Source organism: Copidosoma floridanum, unplaced genomic scaffold (assembly GCF_036245765.1).
Source record: "Copidosoma floridanum isolate Cflo_tuat_1 unplaced genomic scaffold, Cflo_Japanese_pri ptg000004l, whole genome shotgun sequence".
Classification (NCBI taxonomy): domain Eukaryota; kingdom Metazoa; phylum Arthropoda; class Insecta; order Hymenoptera; family Encyrtidae; genus Copidosoma; species Copidosoma floridanum.
In genome coordinates this window covers 743,318-768,124 of record NW_028321881.1, presented here as the reverse complement: position 1 = coordinate 768,124, position 24,807 = coordinate 743,318, and the positions used below count along the sequence as shown (strand labels likewise).

The 24,807-nt window shown below is 35.4% G+C and overlaps 2 non-coding genes across 2 annotated transcripts; both read left to right on the top strand.

Annotated features, from left to right (window-relative positions):
- Positions 1 to 14,447: 14,447 nt before the first annotated feature.
- On the top strand, positions 14,448 to 14,520 carry TRNAT-AGU (transfer RNA threonine (anticodon AGU)). The gene has a single exon. It is a non-coding gene; the product is annotated as a tRNA-Thr (tRNA).
- Positions 14,521 to 15,293: 773 nt separating this feature from the next.
- TRNAT-AGU (transfer RNA threonine (anticodon AGU)) lies at positions 15,294 to 15,366 on the top strand. Its single transcript has one exon. It is a non-coding gene; the product is annotated as a tRNA-Thr (tRNA).
- Positions 15,367 to 24,807: the final 9,441 nt, after the last annotated feature.

Below are 24,807 nucleotides of genomic sequence, written 5' to 3'. Positions count from 1 at the left end.
GGGTAAAAAAAATCTTCTTCGATAACAGATAACGTTCCATGATAAATTTAATATAAATGATGCTTTAATGATGGTTTGTTATTAACTGGTCATTTAAGTGTTAAGACACATTTTGACGGACTAATAATAGAGTTTTCTTACGAAGAAAACTCCAGCTAAGAAATTCGTAGTTGTATGTACTAACAATTTGGAACCTTTTAGAATTATATGTATATGACACATTTAATACAAAATTAAAGTACAAGATCATTTGGTAGATAAAGGCCAGCAAAACTATTAATATATATTATGTAATTGCCATGCATCCTATAGGCAACCCAGTGTATAGAAAAGCCATCCTTGTTATTACAGTTGACTATTACTTATTCAGAAAAGTCTAGGTCATTTACTGCCAAAGTGTTTCTCATGAAAACTACACACAAATTCAGTATTTTCCAAATTTTTCATACGTAATCAGGTCATGCGTCATCATACTATTAATATATACATAACATTAAAAAATAAAAAACAATTCATTGCACACCAAAGTGATTCTCGTAAGTTCTAAGATTTTTCACTAAAAATTTAATTTTTTTTCTTAAACAATTGCAAATAGCTGTGTCATTTTTGCATGCTTTTCACCATAAAGTTTGTCATACAAAAAGCAAGTTAAAAAAAGCCTTAGCTTACTCTAAGTTTAAGATATGAATAATTCGCTTTTTTTTTGCGATAACGAACAGATAATTCAATTTTTTTAAGAAAAAGAATTTGTATATTATCATGAGTTGTTTTTACATCACATAATCAGAGCAAACTTTTAATTCCATTAAAAGGGGAGCCAAATAAAAATTAAAAACATTGTATTTTAACAGCAAAAGCAGCTCTGTACCTCTTTTGCAACTACAAGACTGACTGGTTGCAATGTGCAGGGCAAAATGTGGGCTGCCAGTGGCATTTGAAAAACGATAAGTTATTTTAATATAGTTATACTGTTTTAAATATAATATATGAGCATGTTTGATTAATAATTCAATTACCGAAAGTGCTTTTTGTAAGAAGTGTGTATTTATTAAGATTTTTATGTACATCTTGTTACAGCTTTATTTAATGCATTTAAATAACTTTTTTTTAAATCTAATTTCGCCACATCAACTGTTTGTCTAAGAATTCTTCTATTGCCGTATTATCAGTTTTATCGTCAATTCTGTGTGGCATTTTACGTAGGGCCAAAGATATTCCCAATAAATCGTAGTATATGCAATCGACTTTATCAGTGGTGACCCTAACGTGCTCGATATAAAAATCATTTTTTTTCTAAAAAGTACTTACACATATCCATGCAAGCTTACCTTATTTAATTTTTTTCGAGTGCTGAATCTTTATTTCACTACTTGTAAAAGACTGTAAAAGATAAACTTGTTATTCATTTGCACTGGTCCCACCGGATGGTATCAGTTTTTCAGTGATGGCATATTTTACTTGATAAAGTCATTTTGTGTCATTATTGTCACCAATAATCCTTCGTCACTATATTTCTTCTAAATATATCAACAGATGACCATCAAAAAAGCGACCACCTTTGCACGTACACGAGTACTTTAAACATTTAAACTTTGTAGTTGTATTCTTCGTATGTCCACCAAAAATGGTATCACGTGGGTTTATAGGTTTTTGTCTTCAGTAACCTTTATTTTCTTAAATAAAATAAAGAAAGTCCACATTGTCACAAATTTTTTTGGTAAAAACATACTTTCACTTTTTGATTAGCTGATCATTGCATGCCACTATTTTTTTACTTACGGCACAAGCTCTTTTATAACACTTATCTATTGTTTTATCAGTTGCTAAGAAAAATCTCTGTTTATCCTGAAACATCATAGATAACTATGCTTAAAACAACCATTTAACTGTCTTGAGATAGCACAATGATTTAAAAAAAAAATTTGTAGATCACAGCAGCCATCGACAACGATGACTTTCAATAATCATTTCGCTTTGTATCATCCAGCATGTTTGATAAGTCGATCGGCAACACGCTTCCTTATCCAAAAAGGCTAGCTCAATGTTACGTCTGACTGAATAGTTACTAATTTCTGACCTCATGGTGGTGTAATACAAATTTGGTTTTTTCTCAAAAATTTTTTTTTGTGGAGACGCACACATGTCGAGGCTCTTAAAAATTTTTTAAGTTTTTTTAGTAAGCCAAGCAAGATAATTACAAGATTTCAACCTTTCGTTAACGGCATTTAACAAGATTTTCTTAAAATTGAATATATATAGCTGGTAGTGGGATGTGCGGGGAGAACGTGACCTCACAATGTGCCAAGTTAACTCTTGATCGGGTGGTTAGGCCCAAAAACCCTTGTTTAAACTCCTTCTTGAACCCGCAGGCCAATTTACTTGTATTCACGCCTATGTCACTATATAGGTGTAGTCAAGTGCCTCGAGATCACGGCGGTAATCCCGTAGGGTACTCAGACCTAGGACGAGAGGCTACACTGGAAGTTTAATTACATGCAGAGGGACGGGGACACGAGATTCTCGGGTTCAGTATATTATACAAATATATTGACTTAATAATTCAACACTCGAACGTTCGTCATTAAAGTAGAAGGAATAGCGTGTATTAAAGATATAAAAATATGAACTAATAATGTATATATATATATATGTGTATGTATATATATATATATATATATACATATTCAATATTCACACGACGGGCAAACCTTGCAAATTGTACTGAAAAGACCCGTTCACTAGCAATTTCACGAACTAACGTGGTTAAACGCAGGCACTGTTGAAGTGACAGAAAATGTCAAGTATCTCCTGATTCTGAGGAAGGTACTGGTGGGCGTCCTTACCAGCCAAACTTCTTGGGCTTAACCTGGCGTGCGTGAGCTATATCCTCCAGGTACTCGGATGTCATCAACCGTGCATTTCCCTCTCTTTACTGACGGTCACTGGCGCCCTTTATCTCTTTTTCGATCACGTATGAAATTCCACTATGCTGCCGCCTCACATGGACTCATAGGCTCGTCTCCCTTAACTTGCTACGCTCTCCGTGGCCTCGCTCCACCTCTTTCATATCTCCTCCCTGCTCTCGCGAACGCCGCACGACTGCACCTTGATACCCCCCTCCTAGACGTTGGGTACTTGCTATATAACTCTACGACCTTGTGTTAGCGGGTTCTACGTTTGCCTGGCTGGACGAGAAAAACGGCAAATGAGAAAATTAAGGCCCAAAGGCTTGATACATCATTGTTTTATTCAGAGATATGAATTCGAAAAAAAGGTTACACTTTTCAAGTAAGTGGTAAGAGTTAGAGGACACAATAAAAAAAAAAACAATCGAATATAGGAATATTTATAAAAAAAGTTAAGATGTCAATAGAAAGAAAAGAAAAGAAAAGAAAAAAAAACCCAGTGGACAGTGGGTGCTTGGGTAGCCGAGTATGAAGTTATACTTCTAAAAAATTATATGGCTCACATTATTATTTCGAGTATTAAAATACCTTCTACAATACAATATTATGTACGAAGATGGATCAATTATCGTGGGAATTAGTATACCTACGTAAATTGGGTATGGTTTTAGTTAATATTTAATCAGCTGACGATTATAAGAAATATATAACAGCACAAAACAATAAGATTAACATAAAGGCTGGGCAGTACAAGACTGCGCTTCCATTAAATATTTTGGTGATTTCAGAACAATTTTCTACTGCGTACTTTGATTCTATCTGTAACGTTACCTTTACATCTATTACATACGATCCTACACTTATTCCTATTTCGTATTTAATACTTAAAATATAATTGTATACAGAAAATTAAGAAAAACCATGCATAGCTTTCTTCAACAGGGTAGCATTACATACCAGTGAATATCCCTGCAGGACGTTCACTATACATAGGTTTTTTTCACAGATATTACTCAAACGTCACCTAGCCAGCGTTTTTTGGCCTCTTGGGTTGCTCTAACTTGGGTCAGAACTGCAGAGTTGACTTCAAATCCATACTGAACTTTGCTTATACTGTTTTCACTGTGGCACGTCAGTTTATTCGAACCATAAGCGGAGACATACTGTTCGACTCGATGGATTACGGCTTGGGCGTACCAGTGGCTCTGGAGGACGTCTCACCGGGTTTCCTCTACCTTCCGTAGGACAACGTCCCACTTTGACTCGGAAGGAGAGGATTCGTCCCAGGGGGCGTCAGTGGGTAGTTCCTCATAAGTTATTGGTATAGAACCCAGGGGTAGAGCCCCCGGGTCAGCACTTTTATCCCTGGGGTCTCAGGCAATACCTGGGATACCTGGTTTGTCAGTATTCACAATCTTCTCCGAAGTAGCGGTTGGAGCCGGTTCTAGGGTTGACACCCATTTCGTGTGATACTTGGAGAAAGCATCTAAAAATTTCAGGATGAGCTGCCTGGCGGGTCGCTTCAATCCCATATGCAGCAGGTAGCTACATATCTCCTCCACCAGCTCTTGGAAGGATGTCAAGACGATCTACAAAAAACAGAAAAGTGATGTAGGTTGGTTTTAGGTGCCCATCAGGTGAACGCTTACATATTACGTTACTTGTTCCATTTTACTCAAGAGGTTTTGTTCAAATTTAAGTGTACAGCAAAACATTAATAACTGTACCTGTTTACGCTAAAGTTTGGCTTGGAGTAGGCGCTGCTGTAAAAGTCAGCTTTGCGTCCAGTCACTCACTGGGTGCAACAAAACATCTGCTTTATCTTGCCATGCTATAGTGCTAAAAAAATACGTTTTTTTTTTATCATTTTTTTTTTTTTTTTTTTTTCAAATTTACTGTAATTGACATTTTTATCAAACAACAGTTTCAAAAAATTTTTGGAAATGTTAAATCGTGCCTAGAAAAAAGAACACAGGAACGTCCACTAGTTGTATTAGTGTGTGTGAAGTACAATTTAAAATGATACACTTGTGTTTGCGTGTCCACACAAACATAATCACTCAAAAAATAGTGCTTGTAGCACTTATAAGTTGAGAGTGACGGTCATTTATCATTTATATTCGAAAGTACTTTTTTTATCTCCCTCGTACCCGTGTACAAAATTTTTGGGCTCTAAAATTCTACCGAGAGCACAAAATGTAGCACGTAAACAACGTGCGGTTTGTTTACGTGCTCAACCTCCTCGTGCCTGCACATGTACCTATATACCTATGTGCTTGTACGCGTTGTCTTTACGATCGACGTTGCAAATGTACAGCTACTGTGGATTTTTCGTCAAGGGCTATGTGAGGAGGGGCGCAGGAAAAGAAATAATATCAGGAGCAGGAGGTGGCCTCACGATCTGCCAAGTTAAATCTCGATTGGGTGGTTAAGCATGAAAATCCTCGTTGACACTCCTCGTTAAACTCACAGGCCAATTTACCTGCATTTACGACTCTGTCGCTACACAGGTGTAGTAAAGTTCCTTGGGATCACGGTGACGATTGCGTAGAGCACGCATACCTAGGACGAGAGGCAACACTGAAAATCTAATTACATGCAGAGGTATGGCGAATTTCTCCCTTTACTGACGGTTGCTGGCGCCCTTGACCACTTTTCAGATCACGGATCAAATTATACTACGCTGTCACCTCACACGGACTCATAAGCTAGTCTCCTTTAACTTACTTTGCTCTCCATCGCCTCGCTCGTCCTCTCCCATCTCCCCTTCTCGATTCCGTGAACGCTTTGCAGCTGCGTTGTAATAAGTTGTTGGCTACTTGTTCGTTGTACCATTTAAAAAAATTTTTTTTTCCATGTGCAGACATGCTATCGGGTAACTATATATTTGATCGAGGTAAAAAAACTACGTAAATTTAAGTTTTAATGTGTTAAAAAAATATAAATTAACACCCTTTGCAATACTAGTCAGACCATATGCTTTGGGTAGAATTTTTAATGGCATACAAAAATAATTAAGACTACCAATTAATTTTAACACACTGCATTGCATCAAAACAATTATACATCTGTTCGTAGTGAGGAACAGTGTTAGTTAGCCGCAGTGTAATTCAAAAATATTCTTTAAACGAATTGTGATTCTACCTAATTGAAACCAACTTTTGTTTTGAATCAATACAAAAATGAAAAACTTGAATCATGATCCATTAATCAACTGTATGAAACTATTTCGTCTCAAAGTCAAAATACAGTACAACGATGAGTTCTTTGCTATAAGACGTCTTATTATGTTGCTTATAACAAAGATTACCAATAGGTTAATCTTTTTTACATGTGTAACAAAACGAAGCTTAAAAGCGTGTATTAGTTTTTTATTTATTTGCGTGATCCTACAAGATATTTGACAAATTCTTATTTTGTCGCAAACAGTAGATGATTTACCAAATGACTTCATTTAAGCATATTTCTCAACAATTGTTAGTTATTAACGATCAATTGCGAGAGTAACATTTTGTAGAGTTTTTAGTTATTTTACACTGTTTTGATTAAAAACGTTTGTAACATGTTTTAGAGTATATATGATCTTCTACGCTGCAACAACTTTCATTTCAGAGTTCGCAGTACTCCATACTCTTGCTTGCGCAAATCAAATCAAAGTATGTTCAAATTATTGGTTATTTAAGTAATACATTTATCGGAGTATGTTACCTATGCTTCTGTATATATTTACGACAATACGTGTGGCATTAGCAATAGGGAAGTACGACTGCAATTAAGATTTCCGAAAGAATCTATAGCAATGACTGTTTTATGAGTGGCAAAAAAAATCAATACTTATGAATTTGATTGAGACCACATTTTGTAACCAGTAAAACCCTTGCCTCTCTAACTTAACTATTTTCTGCTTTTTTTGCGTTGTTTCATAATTGCGTCTAATGAGATTCCAACATTGATACAACCTCCCTGTACCTATTTGTCTCCAGATAATGCTAGCATAAGTAGCCACCATAGCTTTGAGAAGGCAGGGGTTGTCATAGTCTTGAATAGTTTGTAAAGATTGTGTATATACCGTATATTTGCTCAATCATACATATTCACGCGTTTTAGTACTATTAACGACTGCACATGTAATCAACAGTACATCCTCAATTTTTAAGTCGTTTTGTCTTTATTCGGTACAAAAAAACACTTCGTACAAATCTTTAACTCGAAAGCCTTGCACTGGTCCAAATGACAACAATAAAAATCCACTTTTTAAAATTTTCTTAAATTTGTTATTACACCAATAAAGTTGTAACGTTTACTTTTACTCTTAAGTTGTTTATGTAGATCATTTATTTACTCTTCTAATAACGTATATAACAAAAAATAATATTATATAATATATATAATATAATATTAATACCAAATTTTTTCTAGCATACCAGCATTGCTGCTGCTTATTGTGCTTGAGCTGCTAAGAAGCGTTCCGCAGCCTATAATTTTTGATTATGGTTAGCCTATCATTTTTTATTAAACCTGCAAAAAAATACAAATTTCCATAAAATACGTTAAATAATAAGCATAAGTTATTTGGTCTTTACTGTTTCGTGCTAGTAATTATTCTCACAGAATTCATAATCAGAAAAACTTTTTGCTCTCTGATCACAAAACATCTAAATTATTGTTAATAAAGTATGAAACTTTTATAAATAATACTCCAGCAAAATATAATTATTTATGCTAGAAACAAATCATTTTTTTGTATATTTCCAAAGACAATCACAATGACTTAAAAAAATGATATTCTCTGAAATAAAAGTTTGAGACTATTAGAGTAAGCAATCATTAAAAAAGGTAAAACACGAACAGAAAATTATATTTTCATACTCGTAACTATCCTACTTTTACATTAGTTCTATAAACTAACTTAACAGAACAAATGAGAAGCCCAAGTAATTACTGTTTAAAGTTATTCTCTGAATCGCGCATTTCGCCTTACGGAGTAAGTCAACGATTTCAGATTGATGACTTTAGAAAAGAGTGTAGTTAAAGTGGATTTGACTTTTTTTTTAACCCATTTCTAAAATAAAAAAAAATAAAAAGTTCTTAAAGAAAATTTGGACCCCCAACCTCTTGCACACTTGGTGAGCCCCTTACCCACTTTGCTATGAGCAAGCCTGACATAGAAAAACCAATTACTTTATTTTACCTTACAAATTGCAACTTGTTTGTAATGAACATCAGTTCCTATGTACATTATTCTCAATGTAAATTATTTTCAGTATGAATTTTTATTTATTGTGTTTGCATTTATTAGGTATCAGATGACATCAAATAACCAAGTTTTGATAAAATATTTTTTTTTAATACATATTTTTTTGAAGAGTTTGAACATTTATTTATTTATTATCATTACGTTACTTTTAAAAGAAATAAATTGTTATTCGTAAAATTTTTTTTTTATTTTTGCAGAATTTTCATACATGAAAAAAAAAAAAAAAACATTTTCGTACCATATTAATGCAACAATTAATTTTTATTACAATTATTTCTTTCACATTTTTTCTTTGTGATTAAGAATAAAATCTTAAGAGGTAAAAGAAGCGCAAATATATGCTACAACACTGTAAGTTATTTTTCTTATACGCATAAACTTACATACACGTTTTTACACATACTTGACCCTTTTTTTGTGTGTTAATAAATAAAAAAAAAAAATTATAGATCTATTGAAAAAAATAGGTTGATCGAATAGTAATCTTTCATACAAACGAAAAAAAGGAGCTTTATACGGATCTTATAAATTTTATTCAAAGTGATTTTTGCTTAAGGTTACATGTTAAATTGCAAGTTTTTTAAACTAAACATATGAAAATGGGTACATTTTACTAATCTGCTTTTTAATAAGGGTATTACTTATTCTCTTATAAAATTGTTTTGAAACCATAAGAAGATTCGATGAAACTGCAAACGCCTTTAACATATTGTTTGTATTTGTTTAAATATAATACTGGTTTCGAGAAAGTGTCAGTCATGATAAAGATGAGAGTTGTAATGTTTACGTTTGCGCTTGCATCAGTATTGAGTGAGGGCTAACGCTGCGAGAACTTTTGTCGTGACGGCAGTTGTAGTCAAGTGCTCGAACCAGCATATACTTGAATGGGTGTGCTGCCCAAGGGACAACTCAGCAACTGGTGCGCAGTTGTCTAGCAGAAAGTTGCGTGCGTTGATATGTACGAATGGTATTATACCCAACCAGCTATTAAAGTTCGTCTCCACCACGGCAGTCTGTGCTGGACTGTGCAAAAGGTGTCGAGAGCGCTACGGTATCTAGTGCGTAGTTACAAGTAGTCCTCGACAAGTTCGTTACAACTGATTCTTGTTTTTTTTAGTGACAGTGATAAGAAATCGCTTTTACTTAAATAGTGCTCAGCTACCGCCAGTTTACGACGAGAATTCGCAATAGAGCCAGAGTTGACCTTAGCGAGCGTAAAACATAACATTAAGAGTCATAATTATTTGAACAAAAGTTTAGTACCTATGTGAACTTTGATTTATAATTAAAAGTGATATTTATAACAATAGATAATTGACAGTATAATCATATATAAAAGGTTCGGTTCATTAAATCATTCAAATAAAAGTCAATAACTAAAATTATTCCATTAATGAACGTCTCCTCTCTCTTGGCATAGCCCAAATATCTCCTTATACAGTCCATCTATTAAATTTTCCGTAAACTAAACAGTATTCTACTTTTCCATATTATATTGTTTATACTATTTCAGTGATTGATTTTTAAAATATTTCTCGAAACGACACCTAACTAACGTAGGGATACTTATAACAACGATAATTGCACCACCTTTGCACATAATATCGTTTTATACGAGGTATACTGATATTTATAATTATATTGTTTGCCTTATAATTGTAAGAAAGTGTTACCTCTTACTTGAGTACCTAAGCACACACTGTCCACTAGTTGTTATTTCTTATGTTTACTTGTACATTTTAACTTCAATAAGTTATTAAGAATATACAAAAATCGTATAACTTGTTTAACGTAGAATTCTTTAAACAAATCAAACATTAAGTTTGTGTTAGTTTAAACTGAATTATTTAATCATTTTGGTAATTTTAAAAACAATAAGTTACTTCCATTATTTTTTTTTTCTAATACCAAAAAATTTTACGAATCTCTTATAGTCAGAAATAAAAGTAAAAATCAGCATGTATACTGACTTTGCAAAATCACCATCATGACCTTTTTTATAACTCTTAATTTATTTCCAGCTCGTGTAAGCGAGTTACTTCACTATAAATGCTCAAATCACTTTATTTATAAGTAGATTATAACTAAAACTTTATTCAACAGCGATTCAACAAGTGCTCTCCACATGACATAAAAAATATCGATATGTCACAATGTATGGGTACTACTTCAAGCCTCCACTGTTTTTTTTTTTAAAGAGAAGCAAGCTTGAAGCTCAGAAAAATTTTTAAAACTACATTAAAGTTTGACTATATCTTAAACCTAAAGTCACTTGGAACTACGAGAAAAATGGTACAGCTTCTAAAGAACCAAATTTTTTTAAACGATGTATAAAATTAAGCGTTTTTGAGACTTTTTTTAGTTTTATGTTGTTTACTGTAATGATTAAAGCTACCTTATACAGTTCATTTCATTTTCACTTATAATAGTATGTACAGCCTAAGACTACTTTAAAAGACAAGGGAGAAAATTATCATTTATGTAAGTAGTTTGTCAGAAACAGACAAAAAAGTTACTAAAATTTGTTTATCCATACAAGCAACAAAGCTTAAAGCATTTTTCAAAACAGCATCTTCATTTGTGATGATTGTAAACTTACTTTATATTGGCTACATTGAAAACTAAATAGCTTAAGCTTAAACGTCAATTATGCCATGTTATGTAATATAGTTTGTTGTTCTACTTAGTTTTAATACTTGACAACCATTGTTTTTTCATTCAATGGCAGTTTGAATATTCATATTTATGTCATTTTTTTTTTTTTTTTTTTTTTTTGCGAGACCTACTAAGTGGTAGGCATTCTAAAATGTAATTTTGAAATTTACAAATGTTGACTGAATTTCAGTATCTATTAGCGATAAATGTTTTAATATAATGTGTTGCCATAGTCCACCTTACGTTTCTAACATTTGTAAACGAAAAAAATATTTAACCATTTTGCAACGCCTCAGAGTTCTTAAAGTCATAGCGCATTTATAAGATTTTATTGATTGTATCTTACATTTATTAGAAATAATAAAAGTAACAAAATTTAAGACAACTGTTCTAAAAAATTGTTGTTAAACTATCATAAATTTTTTTTAAACTTTGTAACTTTCTTACAATTTAAAAATATTATCTTTTTTTTTTATAACACTGATGTTGTTCCATTTAAGTAAAATTTGAGAAATACTGTTGTCTCATTTTAAAGTAAGTGAATGAGAGATTCGATAAGCTTAGAACTGTTCTTGTACATGTATTAAAATTATTGATAAGATAAACGTTAATATATAACTTCAGTATTTGACTTATCGCTCCTTCCAATAATATTTTAACTGCCATTTTTTTAACTTATAACAAATTTTTTCATTTTATGGATAATAATTGACATAAAAAGAATCTTTTCATACTTTCTATTAATCATGTATAAACTTTTTTGTAACTATAACCAAATACGCTCACTGACCAAAACTGACATGTATGACCCATTTCTTGCTAATGTTAGAATCTTATAGGAGAAGACAGATGTTACAAAAACAATACTATCGATGACAAGTGAATCTACAAAGCAGTAGTTGTATGTTTCTATACGCAAATTTAGTTATTTTCTTAATAATAAATAAAACTCAGAGACAGTCAATCCATTAAATTAAGTTTAACAAAAATTAATTTATTTAATATTAATTAACTCCTCTTTACACTTTAAAAAAATATAAAGCGCTTAAAATTTATAAAAAGTTATCAAAAGAAAACTAAAGCAATTCATAGCAATGCGTATAGCTTAGCGAGAATACGTCAACTGGCACTCAGAGCGCAAGAGCCTAGAAGTCTTACATGTGCGCGCTTACATACATTCGTACAAGTTCACACATATCATCTTATTCTCTCTTACTCGCGAGCAGTAGTCGGAGGACTACTTTACATAAGCTTACGATCGTAAATGTACTCGAATATTTAATATTCTTCCCAACTTTGCTAAACCGAAGGGGGAGCAAAAAGAAGAATTGAAAATCTTTGATTTAAACTAACAAAAATTGATCAAACAACAATTAGAAATTTAAACTATTACATTAAAGCTCAAAGAAATATGAAGTAAAATAAACAGCAATGAATCGCTAGCTTCATAATTAATTAAATCAAACGCAAATTTACCAAACTCCAAAAAATAAAGGATTACGTACAACGATAAGAAAACGCACTCTCTTTTAAAAATTATTTATCATTCATACGCAAGAGAATAAATTTAGTCACTGGTCACTCGAGAATCGCAAGGGCTAAGCGAAGTTTAACAACATGTACCAAACCATCTCTTCCAGGAAACACCTCTGCAACTCGAGCTAACGGCCAATGGCCTGGAGGAGTATTTTCCTATTTAACAAGTACAAGATCACCTACCATTAATGATCTGCGAGGCTGACAGCATTTAGTTTGAGTCAATAATTGTTGTAAGTACTCGGAAGACCACCGCCACCAGAACTGTTAAACCATTAGAGTAAGAAGCTTCCACCGGTGAAGACTAGAGATTTTCACGTCAGTTAAGTCAGGCTCAATTAAAAGGAACGAAGGTGGCATAGTAAGAAAATGCGCAGGACTGAGGGGTAGGAGATCTTCAGGGGAGTCAGCCAAGGGAGTAATGGGCCTACAGTTGAGACACGCTTCTACTTGACAGAGCAAGATGAAATACTCTATGAAAGTAAAAATTTGACTTCCTATAACTTGTTTCAAATGATGCTTGACCAACTTGATATCACATTCTCAAAATCTGCGGTAGTTAAAGGCAGCTGGAGGATAAAAGACCCACCTGGTACCATGACGAGCTAAATCTTTAAAAAATGGTTCGGATTTGACTATCACTGTAACTTTTTCAGAATTCAATACGTCCAATAGGTATACAAGCGAACGTCGATAAACTTTAATCATTGCATCAATAGGCGCATATGTATAGATGGCGGTACTCTTCATACAAGCACTCTCTATTACCATCCATACATGCCCTTTCTCAATATATAAGATATAGAAATAACTTGACAATACAAATCCACATAATTTCTATTTCAAGAAATTTTCCTTTGGAGAAAATAATTCAGAACGAGAAAAAATCCTCCCCGGGTGCGGATCGAGCACACAACCTCCTGTTTACTAGACAGTTGCTCTACCACTTGAGCTACCGAGGAGCTGTGCATTCACTCGCACCGTAAGTTTAGATAAGTTCTCGTTTTCAATTCTTAAGCTGTCTTTCACCTAAGCTCGATAATGTAGGCATGTGACTCTAATGCTTGTTGGTAAATTAGAATTCAATACGTCCAATAGGTATACAAGCGAACGTCAATACACTTCAATCATTGCATCAATAGGCGCATATGTATAGATGGCGGTACTCTTCATACAAGCACTCTCTATTACCATCCATACATGCCCTTTCTCAATATATAAGATATAGAAATAACTTGACAATACAAATCCACATAATTTCTTTTTCAAGAAATTTTCTTTTGGAGAAAATAATTAAGAACGAGAAAAAATCCTCCCCGGTTGCGGATCGAACACACAACCTCCTGTTTACTAGACAGTTGCTCTACCACTTGAGCTACCGAGGAGCTGTGCATTCACTCGCACCGTAAGTTTAGATAAGTTCTCGTTTTCAATTCTTAAGCTGTCTTTCACCTAAGCTCGATAATGTAGGCATGTGACTCTAATGCTTGTTGGTAAATTAGAATTCAATACGTCCAATAGGTATACAAGCGAACGTCGATACACTTGAATCATTGCATCAATAGGCGCATATGTATAGATGGCGGTACTCTTCATACAAGCACTCTCTATTACCATCCATACATGCCCTTTCTCAATATATAAGATATAGAAATAACTTGACAATACAAATCCACATAATTTCTTTTTCAAGAAATTTTCCTTTGGAGAAAATAATTCAGAACGAGAAAAAATCCTCCCCGGGTGCGGATCGAACACACAACCTTCTGTTTACTAGACAGTTGCTCTACCACTTGAGCTACCGAGGAGCTGTGCATTCACTCGCACCGTAAGTTTAAATAAGTTCTCGTTTTCAATTCTTAAGCTGTCTTTCACCTAAGCTCAATAATGTAGGCATGTGACTCTAATGCTTGTTGGTAAATTAGAATTCAATACATCCAATAGGTATACAAGCGAACGTCGATAAACTTTAATCATTGCATCAATAGGCGCATATGTATAGATGGCAGTACTCTTCATACAAGCACTCTCTAATTCAATTTCAATTGAAAACGAGAACTTATCTAAACTTACGGTGCGAGTGAATGCACAGCTCCTCGGTAGCTCAAGTGGTAGAGCAACTGTCTAGTAAACAGGAGGTTGTGTGTTCGATCCGCACCCGGGGAGAATTTTTTCTCGTTCTGAATTATTTTCTCTAAAGGAATATTTCTTGAAAAAAAAATTATGTGGATTTGTATTGTCAAGTTATTTCTATATCTTATATTTTGTGAAAGGGCATGTATAGATGGTAATAGAGAGTGCTTGTATGAAGAGTACCGCCATCTATACATATGCGCCTATTGATGCAATGATTAAAGTGTATCGACGTTCGCTTGTATACCTATTGGACGTATTGAATTCTAATTGACCAACAAGCATTAGAGTCACATGCCTACATTATCGAGCTTAGGTGAAAGACAGCTTAAGAATTGAAAACGAGGACTTATCTAAACTTACGGTGCGAGTAAATGCACAGCTTCTCGGTAGCTCAAGTGGTAGAGCAACTGTCTAGTAAACAGGAGGTTGTGTGTTCGATCCGCACCCGGGGAGGATTTTTTCTCGTTCTGAATTATTTTCTCCAAAGAAAAATTTCTTGAAAAAGAAATTATGTGGATTTGTATTGTCAAGTTATTTCTATATCTTATATATTGGGAAAGGGCATGTATGGATGGTAATAGAGAGTGCTTGTATGAAAAGTACCGCCATCTATACATATGCGCCTATTGATGCAATGATTAAAGTGTATCGACGTTTGCTTGTATACCTATCGGACGTATTGAATTCTAATTTACCAACAAGCATTAGAGTCACATGCCTACATTATCGAGCTTAGGTGAAAGACAGCTTAAGAATTAAAAACGAGAACTTATCTAAACTTACGGTGCGAGTGAATGCACAGCTCCTCGGTAGCTCAAGTGGTAGAGCAACTGTCTAGTAAACAGGAGGTTGTGTGTTCGATCCGCACCCGGGGAGGATTTTTTCTCGTTCTGAATTATTTTCTCCAAAGGAAAATTTCTTGAAAAAGAAATTATGTGGATTTGTATTGTCAAGTTATTTCTATATCTTATATATTGAGAAAGGGCATGTATGGATGGTAATAGAGAGTGCTTGTATGAAGAGTACCGCCATCTATACATATGCGCCTATTGATGCAATGATTAAAGTGTATCGACGTTCGCTTGTATACCTATTGGACGTATTGAATTCTAATTTACCAACAAGCATTAGAGTCACATGCCTACTGTAACTTTTTCAATTAGCTCTTTGGACATGCCAATAAAGTAACTGCCTTGATCACTAAATATTTCAGAACATTGGCTTCACCTGGTGGTGAATCTACTAACGCAGCGATAAAACTCTCTGTATTATAACTCTCAACAAGTTCAAGGTGTACAGAGCGAGTTAAACAACACTTAAATAAGGATATGTATATATCCCTTAAAAGTTCCTCTCCCTCTCGCCTTAGACAACCCAACAGGAAACGGACCAGCGTAATCCACACCACATCGAGAAAACGAGGGGGTGGGAGCGATTCGGGCTTCAGGAAGGTCAGCCATTTGTTGACTGAGACTAGGGGCCGAGTAGCGACGGCACGTAAAACAGCGAGAAACAATAGAACGAACAGATAACTTACCTTGAAGCATCCAAAACTTTTGTCTCAATGTAGTAAGAGTGAGTTGCGTACCTTCATGAAGCGTGAGAAGATGATATTCACGTATTTTAAGGTAAACAAAGTGATCACCCAGTTGCAAGATGATGGGATGCTTGCTAAGATAGGTAATACACGATCGACTTAATCTACCCCCTACTTAAAGTAATTAATCAGTTAACACCGGTTTAAGTGAAAGGAGAGGACTATTTTGAGGTATAGTGACGACAGTATCGCTTCCTCGGTGTTTGAGGTCCAGAGTATTCTCAAGGATCTCATATCCTGGCTTAAAATACAAGATTTGATAATACTAAATGAGAATAAACTCAGCATTTTCCAACTCATCAGAACTTAAAACGAGGCTTTTTGTCTCAAGAATCCTACGAGTTCATAATTGAGAAAGGGGAGGATTAAAAACTATTGTTCTTTGACTATCGTCGATAAAGCATGAGACGATAAACTTTAAAACAGAATCTTATACAATAAGCGGTTATGCTTAAAAGTTTGTATGAATTGCTGAACCTTAAGTACAATGGCCAGACTTGATGAGCTTTACCACGAGTCGTAGTTTGGCAAGATTCTTGATCTTGTGGCCTAGTTGTTAGTTCGGGGTAGGGCAATATCTTCTTGTAAAGGTATAACAGACCTCGAAACCAAGTGTTACTACATGACAATTGGGATGGTAACACTCCTTGAGAAGCTATGTCAGCAGGATTTGCCCTTCCAGGGATGTGATGCCAAAACGCTAAGGGTAAAGAAGTATGTACAGCGCTGCAACGATTGGCAACAAATGTAGGCTACTTAGATGGCTGAGTGCTTAACCAATGAATCATGTCCTTGAAATCTGACCAAAGATGCACTGAATTAAATTCAATCGAAGTGGCATCAAAATGGTGCTTCGCAAGCTTGGCAAGCAAGTGCGCAGCATTGAGCTCTAACTTAGGGATACTAAGCATTTTTAGCGGAGTCACTTTTGATTAAGAGGCAAGCAACGAAGCAAAAACTTAATCCACCTTAACAATTCGACAATACAGTACAGTGGCATAAGCTGCCTTAAGATCGTCTACATAACCGTGTATCTCTAGATTAACGAACTTAGAAGAATAAAAGTTCCAACGTGGGATGAAGATATACTTTATGTCATTAATTTTTCTAAGCCAATGGACCCAGCATCTTAAAAAGGTCACAAGGAATCTCTGCGTCACAGTCTATCTGCACTATCCAAAGTTCTTGCATAATTTTTTTAACAGTAGTTGATGGTATGGAGCGTTTGGTCCCAGCTTGAATAATTAAAGGAGCATTGATCTTGTAACAAAAAACATCTTCTTCAGAGTACCAAGAAAGTCCTAATATAGATACTGATGCCTAAAAGTCAGAGAATTAAGGAGGGTTAGAGCTGAGCAGATGTGGCGGCAAGCCATATAATATAATACATTAGGCTCATTATACACCCATTTCCAAAGAGGGAACTTGCCAGTGTCAGTGGCTACAATAAGCTTTTTTACCTTTTTTGTCACGGAGACCACATCATGCGCTCCTAAAAAAAAAATCATCCATATAGACTTTTTCGTTTAACACTAAAAAAGCAAATGGAAATTTAGAAGTGCAGTCACTAGCTAACTGCTTAATAGTTCGGCAAGCCAGGTACGGAGAGCAAGTGAGACCATACGTGATAGTATTAAGTTGGATGCTTTTCAATTGAGCTCGCAAATAAAATCTTCAAACAATGAGTTAAAAGCAACGATCGATCTCATAGACAAGCAACTGCCTAAGCATCTTTTCAACATTGGTTACGAAGACGAATTGGTAACAACGCCATCTCAATATTAAGTCAAATAAATTGGGAAGAAGGTTGGGACTGACATGAAGGAGGTTATTAAGAGAGACATCTTTACTTGTTTGGGAGGAGCCATTGGAGACAGTTCTAAGTTTAGTGGTCGAGCTAGATGTCTTGAGGACTTCATGGTGACAGAGATAATAACCAGTTGGAGAAGGACTAGCTACCATGTAATTCAACTCTTCATACTCTTCCATGAACTTAATATAAGCATCTTCTAGAGATGAATTCTTGGCAAATCGATTTTCTAACAAATTCTGAATCAATACGGCTTGATGATGAGAATCGATCTGAGATTGAAGATAAACAGTAGGGTCCTCCTTAAACGGTAAATCTACAACGTAACGTCCATCGTCTAATCTACGATCTGTTCTTCGATAGAATCGTTCGCAGCTTTCTTCTTCGGGCGAAAGAGTAGACTTGGGGCGTGGTACTTCCTCCGTCTCCCAAAACCTTTACACCAACTGACTGAGCTCAACATCCGATATACAATGTTGCAAGCTAACAGTCAAATTAGGAGAACGTTTCACTACAGAGCCCGATACTAGCCATCCTAGAAATGGAGCAATGGTGATGGGATCGTCAACTCAACCCTTACGAGCACCGTTTTTCAAAATAATTGCACGAATGTTGGCTCCTAGAAGTAGGTCTATTTTATCTGACCTTGTGAATTCAGAACCAGCTTGGTTTAAGCCAATAAAATGGCAAAAACTGCAATCGACCTTAATCAACGGTGGTTGGTAGGAACAAACCTTATTAAGGACTAAAGCATCTATCTTAAACTCAATCGAAGAGTCTAATCAAGATTGCATTTTAAAGTGGACCTAACTTTAAGAAGATAAACGGAAACTCCACCAGTCCCATTGAGCTTAAAGTTACTTTTTTTCTTTTTAAGGTTTAATAAGTCACACAACGAACGAGAGATTATCGAAACCTGCGAAATTTGGTTGATCAGAGCCAAGTGGTGACCTAAACAATTCAAACATAAACGAGATTTGAAAATCAGTTTTTTTTTTATTCCATGGCTAGGATTTGAAAGAAGGGCACTGATAAAGGGGATAATTACTATGACAATCAGGACAAGATTAAAATTTTGCTTCAGTAACGTGCGAAGATCCCTTTACGCTTTCCCCTTTAGAGGCAAAGACCTGAACCTTAACATTGAATGACTCTAATGTGATGATTTCTGACTTAATAAGATCTCTAACTTGGCTTAGAGTGGGTGCGGCAGTAGAATCATCTAAGCATCGTTGCAAATTTCATTTCGTGTTACTATCGAGTTTATCAACTATCCAGGCGATGTAAGAATCAGCGGAGCCTAAGTTTCTACCTGAAGTAACTAACAAATCAATTGAGCTAACGATCTCCTTTTGAATGCGCTTCAATTTTGCACAAGAATTGAGTTTCATAGGTTTACAAGAGAGGATTATCAAAGTATGAGAGTGAACAAGACGATGCTGACTATCAAATGTGTTAACAAGTGTATCCCAAGCATTCTGATATGGCTGTTTAGTGACAGCAATACTTTGAATGAAACTAAGCGCTTCTCCAGACAGATGCGCTTTCAAGTGGTGAAATTTAATGATCTCTGGAACATTTTCTCTTTAATGAACTAAAGCTCTAAGCAGATCACAAAGGTGTTCCCATTCAGAGTTATTTCCAAAAAACTGAGGCAATTCAATTTTTGGAAGCGAAAAGTTTGTCCAGCAGCCGGAATAGGAGTTTGAGGAGCTGGGGGGAAAGGAAGCTCAGGATCCGGTGGAAACGATCCAATAAATTCCATGAAATCTCGTTAAAATAAGCATCAATAGTGAGATCATACAGCTCTGAAGTGAAATACTTGTGGGTTTCGTCTAATTCATCTAACTTAAGAATTTCCGAATAATCTAACTTTAAGTTAGAAAGATGAAATTCCACTGCTTCCAAATACAAACAAGCTTTCCCATTTGTCATATTTTCTTTACCGAGCTTCTTGAAAGTATCAAAAGAATTAACAATTCTCTCGTGGGGTTTGAGATGCTCATTGTAGAGAGCTCGCATGTTTTCTGACTATAATATGACTAATCGATCTCAACTAAAATTGTTAAGAGCTCGACTCAGGAGCAAGATCTAGATTAGAGAGAATTAAACTAAGATTCAAACTAGGCTATCCAACTATAGGAAAATATACCACATAAACGATAAGCTTCAAGAAAATTAAGTATCTATCCTGTTTCAACACATCATATGAGGCAGCGATATATATTTTCTAACAGAGATGATCGGTTTCAATCAATAAACCATCCACAACTTAATCTAAAATCAAACAAAGTACTCAACAGCAGTGCTAGATTATTTAAATTCAAGATGCCATGATCGCAACAGTACGCAAACTAAAGTGATACATTCAACTGTCATATTTGGACGTCCTCTAACTCAGTAGACAACTTACAACTTATCCAGTGTAATGATAAGCAAACTCGAGCGTCGGTCAACAGGTTAGACTTCCCGAGGTGGCAACAATTGGGGACACAGCTTACAATGGCTTGGTACGAAGGTGGCTATCGCGACTGTAGATGCGATGATTGCTGTGACTATTGACGCAAGCGATGACAGTAGTAATGTACTAACATTTACAAATCGAACGTGTATTAGTAAATAATAGTTATCTAATAAGAGAAACATAGTCTCGACTGGTGAGTTCACGTCTGCAAGCTTATTACAATCCAATTCAAAGACAAAGGTCACGCAACGCTATACTCTAATATAAGATTAACTGGTACTATTGTTTAGAGCGGTACGAGTAAGAAAGAGATAACAAGTGCTTAAGATATACTATGCGCCTGTATATCTCTTTCAAATTAATTCTTATGTATATTCTTTACTGGGATTGGAAAACCAAAACTAATACGTATACCTATACGTGTGGTTAACACAAAGCAAGCGAGTGAAAGCAAAACAACAACACGAGGCACCCAGCAGACACCAATCTACTATAACAGAGTTAGAAAGAAAGAGAAGAGTTGCAGAGGTAAAAGCTAGCCAAAGTACGTGCTTTAAAGCCAACTCAAAATGGCTGCCACACGACGCACACCTAATAAAATTACGAAAACAGCCGTTTAACTAAGGCGACTTGCCCCGCTCCAACCGCATACTACAGGTCCTGCTCGAAGGACTAATGTTAAAGACAAGCGTTAGTCAATGGACTGTATGATTTACATTCTAATTATTGCCGGATGAGTATCAAGGGAGAAAAGAAAGATGCGAAAGTTTGTTACAATGACCAAGTCATCTCTCGCTTTATTAAAACACTGAACACTTAGTTTAACGAAAAATAATTTATGATAAGGTCTGTATCAATAAAGGAAGCACTTCAAGAGTTAAAAGCTTTATTCGGAAAAGTGAAAGTAAGATGAGTACACTATGTATGGAGGTAATCGTGAGCCCGCCATGCGGTCTCGATGAGAAGTGCTTTGGGGCGCTAATCAACAAAGCAGAGAAACAGCAATCCCATACTGAGGGAGCCTCGAGACTCTCGGGAGGGCTGGCACACGTACACACATACAGCACAGCGTATCGTGACGGGTGGCGCGAACATCAAAAATACCTCAACACTTCCGCCTTTTGTGTTTACGCGCACATTATTTATTGAATTAAATCTCATTCATTCCAATATAATCACGCAGACACTTAAATCTGTCACGAGGAAGAGGTTTGGTGAAGATGTCCGCTTTTTGTAATTCGGAAGATACATATTTCACCTTCAGACTTTATATCATGACTTCAGTGACTCCTTCATTCAAGTCCTTAAGCTGTCGTGCCATATTAGTAACCTTCGTAAAATGCGTGGCAACTGAGTCTCCCAAGTCCATCTGGTATTCATGGAACCATTGAATGAGCAACAGCTTGTGTGTCGCTGAATTTTGCTCGTGTATGGTGACGAGCCTGTCACACATCTCTTTGGCGGTTGTGCAGGTCAGGACGTGATCGATCTGCTCCTGGTCCATTGTCGACGACATGACATACTTCGCCTTAGCGTCCTCCTTGACCCAAGCCTTTTCCGTGGCTGTCGTGAGGTCCTCAGGCTTTACTCAATCACCGGTGACTACGCCATCGATCCCGTTTGCGACGAATAAGTTCTGCAGCTGAAATTTCCACAAGCGGAAGTTCGTTCCATTGAACTTGTTGACTTGTCTCGTTGATATTTTGGTCGCCATTTGTGCACTTGCATAAAATTCACTTTCTCAAAAAAAAGGTCAATGTCACTTGTAATGTTCACTGTTCACCCTTTACCTTCACCGCTTTGTTCACTCTTACTGTGGGTCCTGGGCCTGATAAGGTCTGTATCAATAAAGGAAGCACTTCAAGAGATAAAAGCTTTATTCGGAAAAATGAAAGTAAGAGGAGTACACAATGTATAGAGGTAATCGTGCGCACCCCATGAGGTCTCGACGAGAAGTGCTTTGGGGCGCTAATCGACAAAGCAGGGGAACAGCAGTCTCATACAGAGGGTGCCTCGGAACTCTTGGGAGGGCTGGCACTCGCACACACATACAGCACAGCGTATCGTAACGGGTGGCGCGAATATCCAAAATACCTCAACAATTTATTTAATATTAATTTACTCCCTTGTACATTAAAAAAAAAAAAATAATTGCTTAGAATTTATAAAAAGTTATCAAAAGGAAACTGAAGCGACTCATAGCGATGCGTATAGCTTAGCAAGCAGACGTGAACGGACTCTCGGAGCGCAAGAGCCTGGAAGTTTTACATGCGCGCACGCACATACATTTATACAAGTTCACACATATCATCTTATTCTCTCTTACTCGCGAGCAGTAGTCGGTGGACTACTTTACATAAGCTTACGATCGCAAATGAACTCGAATATCCAACAAAGACTATAAAGAAGTTTATACCCATTTAGCAAAGTAACTGCCTCTTGCTTAGGAGAGTTAATAACAATCGAATTATATACTAACGGTTGGAGTTTAAGTAATAAGCATTAATAAATTAATTACCAATCATAAATATATAGCTCGATTAGTCAAATTTTTTCAGTACCTGATAATAACTGCTCAGAAAGTGCTGTTGATAATACAAAGAATTCTTTTTGCTAGCATCAGAAGGTCGTGTTAATAGTATAAGGGGCCATCGCTTGGATAGAAATACAATAGACGAAGTTTATGTTATATGGATAACTTAAACAATACTTTGCATTGTACATCAAAAAGTTATCTGAATTATTCTAATGTATAAATGGATTGCACACAATTCATAATTTGACACACAAAAAAAAATATATAAATAACAATTTTTCTTATAAGTACTTTATTTGGAACAATTTTTTTTGTTCAAGTTCTACTGAGCATTAGGCTTTATTTTCTTTTACAGAGCACTTTTTCATCAGTGTCTAATAAAATATAGTTCTTTTTTGTAAAAGCAAACAATATAATTAAGATTATTTACAGTTAACCATTTGTTATTTCTTAATACTATGTTAAATAAAAATTATTACCATGAAAGAACTACAACTGGTTAATTTTTCAGGTGATATTATCTCTGCTATGGAAACCTTAGTATGTGACGATAATCATATTTCAGATCTAGACTATGCATCATGGTCTGGAGCTACTACCCCAGTATCTGTAACATCAGACTTATCAACGAGCGATTGCTCACAGTTTATGTCTAAATCAAGCACTCCATTTTGTAATCAAATACCACTAACACGTCATCGATTCTTGGCTGCACCTTACAGTGGAACAGGTCATTTGCCCTTAATAATTCGGCAACAAAATAAGTCATCAAATTTCAGTATAATGTGTGATAAAACTGAAGTAAGCGTTGATGCTTCAAGTGATAAATCAAGCAATTCTGAATAGAACACAACTTTTGTTTATAAATAGTGTTTCTTATACATATTATGATATTTTAATAAATCAACTATTGTACTTATCAGAAATGAAATGAGTATAACTGTATCTGATTTTAAATTCCTTGGTTCACGAGAAAATCGAATAAAACTGCTGACCAGATGTAGAGTAACCTCAGATGGTGCGTTTATTACCCTCTACTTCACTTTGGATGAAAAAACTGACACAACCTTCTTTAATTCTCTGGCGTTTAGTTAAAAAATACTATAAAACTGCCAGTTATCTTTATTCCTAGATAGATCTACCGTTGACAGTAAGGTATACAGCGCAGTAGATAAAAGAAGTAGTACACGAATTGTCAATAAACTGTTTAAAAAAAAAAAAAAACTAGCAACAAAAAATCCTGTTTCTTGTTAAGAACAATAATATTTTAAGAACTTTAGGTTATCAATATGTATTCCAAACTTTTTTTAATATGATAGCTTTAGATGTAATAAGTGGTTTAAGATTAACATACTAAAACCAAAAGTAGATTAGCAACATTAAATATAGAGTGTCTACTAAATTTTTGCATAGCTATAATTTACTTGAACACATAATCTTACAAAGACAGACTTGCATTTAACAATATAGGAACCAATTAACCTTTTTAAGCTTTGCTATGAAACATGCGCTTGGAATTCTCGTGTAAATGGGGAGTGAGTCATTCTGATATTTTAAATAAATGAATTGAAAGGAATGAAATATTGTAGTAAGGAGTTTCACCAAAAAGGCACAGCTTAGGCTCGAGCCAATCAACTACGGATTCGCGAGAACTTATGATGACTACTGAGCCATGACCAACACCAAGTGCAGCTGCAATTATTTCATTCGTAGGTGCACAGTTTGTGTCGTCAGATGTTCGCCAGACTGCCAATGTTCTGGTGCTGACTTGGCTGGCCAAGTCAAGCCACGTTCGTGACATCTCCATGGTTAATGTGCCCTTGTCCCCGATGATACTTCTTGCTACGTGGACTGCTGTGTATTTTTCGTATTTTTTCTGTATTCTTTGTTACTCTAGGTCTCCTGTGTTA